The sequence below is a fragment of the Myotis davidii genome, unplaced genomic scaffold (genome assembly GCF_000327345.1).
Source record: "Myotis davidii unplaced genomic scaffold, ASM32734v1 scaffold450, whole genome shotgun sequence".
NCBI lineage: Eukaryota > Metazoa > Chordata > Mammalia > Chiroptera > Vespertilionidae > Myotis > Myotis davidii.
In genome coordinates, this window is record NW_006282385.1 from 275759 (window position 1) to 279370 (window position 3612).

At 42.5% G+C, this 3612-nt stretch overlaps 1 pseudogene; it reads right to left on the reverse strand.

The window, feature by feature from the left end:
• Window positions 1–2110: 2110 nt before the first annotated feature.
• LOC102762001 lies at window positions 2111–3248 on the reverse strand (annotated as a pseudogene).
• Window positions 3249–3612: the final 364 nt, after the last annotated feature.

A 3612-nucleotide genomic window follows, 5' to 3' on the forward strand; every position in this document is an offset into this window, starting at 1 on the left:
TTTCGCCTCTACTGTGAGTTCGACCAGGAGTTTGACTGCTTGCTATGACATGTGCTGACCACCAGAGGGCAACACAAAACATGGCAGGTGTTGGCAGCACAGTGCTGGCAGCAGGTGGCAATGGAGGAGCTGCGGGCCCCAAAGGGCCCTGACAAAAGTGGGACCATGGCTGGATGGTGGAGCAGGTAAGTGGGTGGTACCAAGCGAAGGTGGGTGCTATCACCCTGCAGATAGCGACTGGCAGTGATGGGGGGCAGGGCCACCATCAGGCTCCCAGGCACTGAGGGAACCAGGCAGGGGCCCAGTGACTCAGGCAGGTGGGGGGCGCATGGGGAACCAGGGGCCCAGGTGCTACCTAGAGCCCAGAGGTCAGCTGGGACCTCCACTTTCACAACAGTTGCTTGCACTTTGATCACTGGCTAGACCTAAGGACTGCACCGTTCATGAATTTTGTGCACAAGGCCTCTAGTTAAATTAGAAAAAAAAATTAATGATGAAATTTGAATATTTGCCATAGAGAAATATTAAGTATGTATATAACTCCCTAAGATTATTAATTTCTTCCAAACAGTTGTCATATTTGGGATATATATTTTAATATTAGAGTGTCAGGAAAATATGTCTTATTATGCCTTTTATTTTTAACTAGAGGCCAGGTGCACAAATTCATGTACAGGTGGGGTCCTGCCAGTCTGCCCTGATGGGGGCAGATTGGGGCCAGGCCGGCTAGGGGGAGGGGATGCAGGCAGTTGGCCGGCTGGCCCCGCCCCCAATCGGGCTGGTTGGCTGGCCACAGTATGCATCATAGCGACCAGTTGTTCCAGTCACTTCACTTTTATATATATATATGAATGCTATCTAGATTGACAGGATCAAAAATATATATGAATGCTATCTAGATTGACAGGATCAAAAATATCCAGATAAAGGTAAATGAACTTTAAATATTAATTTATATTTAAAATATTCTAATATTTCAATTTATAATTTTATACTTATTTCTTATTATATGTGGATGTATATATTTATGAGTGTATGTGTGTATTACATGTGTAGTTGAGCATATATGTGTGTTACATGTGTGTGTAGTTTCAACATTCAGCAAACTCTTATATCCAAAATTATGACATGTGTGTTTATGTATGTAGTGCATTACATATGCACATGAAAAGTGGTATGTGTATGTGTATCATTAGATGAAACATATATAAAATTCTTGTGTCCATTAAGCATTAATTAAGTAACATCTTACAGTAAATATTGCTGGTAAAACATGTTTAATTAATATGTTTAATTAAAGTCTAGCTATAAATGTTTAACTGTGATAAGATCTTGGACAGCCATGGCTGAGATTGCCCACACTACTTTATTTATTTATTTGTTGTTGTTTGTTTAAGATGAAAGTTTATTTGCTTCAGTATACCAAATAGGATACAAGCACTGTTATGACAAATATACAGAAATATACAGGTCAACATAAAACTGTAATTCAGCTTAAATGAAGGGAAATTTTTTTAAATGTTATGACAACCTACTCCCAAGAAGAATCTTTTCTTTAGTTAATTGTATGTTTCAATAAAATAAAAGGTAACAAATTAAATGGAGGTTACTGTGTGAACTTTTCTTAAAAATAAAACTCCAACGATAATTAATCCATGCCAGTTAAACACTATAATTGTTAAATAAGTGTAAAAGGAGATCAAGGAGTTAGTTACATTTTTTTGCTTGAACAGTGCAGATGAAAATGGTCTCTTACAAATACAGCAGGCAGACAGTTAAGACTGAACTGTACTAAATTTCAGTCTCAGTGCTGTCATTGTGCTGCCAGGTAAATGCTCATTAGCATGGCACATTTTGTTCCATGATATAGTTTAATGCTAAGATAGATCCCAATTTGTTACAGATACACATAGATTACTATTGCTTGTTTTCTTTCTAAATATATATATATATAGTACATCGTATATATACATATATACATATGTATATGTATATGTATACATATATATGTATATATATACATATATACATATGTATATGTATATATGTATATATAATTTAAAAAGGCAGTATACATCCACATACAAAGGCAGGTTTTCCCAGGAGGAATTTATAGGAAGCAGCCTGGGGTGTGCCAGGTAGCAAGAGGCTCCCCAGGAAGAAGTGCTGAGTCAGACTGAAGGAAGTAATACTTTTGTGTCATCTAATTCCATAATAGCCGCCTGGTAACCACAAGATAATAGTAATTGGGTGCACTGAAAATGGAAACCACATCCCCATCATGACCACAGTTGTATCCCTCCATTACAAGTTGGTGAGTGCGAGAAACCAGTGTGAGATCATTGGCATGATTAAATGTTTCAGAAATGTCTTGTCGGATGTGTAGCCAGCACCACATGGTGAAATACCCGATCCACTCTATCATCCGGATCTGACCATAACACATCACACCTTGGGCCCTCGTGTGGAACTTCTTTTTTTCCCCCAAATATATTTTATTGATTTTTTACAGAGAGGAAGGGAGAAGGATAGAGAGTTAAAAACATCGATGAGAGAGAAACATCGATCAGCTGCCTCCTGCACACTCCCCACGGGAGATGTGCCCACAACCAAGGTACATGCCCTTGACCGGAATGGAACCTGGGGCCCTTGAGTCCGCAGGCCGACGCTCTATCCACTGAGCAAAACCGGTTAGGTCTCGTGTGGAACTTCTTGTAAAGGATCCAGCCTCAGACATGATCCAGTGTATCTATGGGTGGAGAGAGGCCACCGTGGAGCAGAATATCTGTCCCTCTACCAAAGCTATAAGCGGGAGATAAATAGATCTGTAAAATATTTCCAAACATTGGCATTTCCAAACATTCGTAGGCATTCATCTTAAAAGCCATATGCCTGGGTAATTTGCCGGCTTTCGTGGTTCCCTCTCAGTATTGTAATGCGCTCTGGATAAGGCACCTTAAATTGCTACAAGAGTCAAGTCTCCACTGAATAATAACCCCCGTCTACATAGTGGCTCATGAGCATAGTCTGGTGATTTCCCTCCAATTCTAAAGAGTTCCATAAGATCATGGAATCGACCAGGCACATCTCCACAGGTGGTAACAGGACAAAGAACCTCCGGCACGTTTGAGTTTTTTGTTAACATTTCCTCAGCCTCTTCGCACAGCGTCTGCACTTGATTCTCCTTCAGCTGTACACTCGTTCATTGCTCAACTGGTCAGCTCCCCGGTAAAAACCCGGTCGTCCATGGCAACCGATCCCCATCCCTGCTGCCGCTCTCCCCCCTTCCTTTTCCTCTCTCCCCTCCCCTTATACCTCCCCCTCCTCCCCCCAAACACACACAGGCCACCGCTGCAGGAGCCCTGGAGCCCCCCAGCCAGTCCATGCTCTCTGCACAAGCCCAGCGGACAACCTGGGTGCAGGGCCTCCAAGAAACCCCCAGCTATACTCGCCCACAGGCCCAGAAATTGCTGAAGGGGTGGGAAATGTGGGGAAAGCAGCCCCTTCCTGCCCCACAATGACCACCCACTTCCTGCAGCCTCCCACTGGGAGGTCTTTCCAGGGTTCCTCCCCCTTCTCTCTGGGTTTATCTCTCCATACCAAATGAAAGCC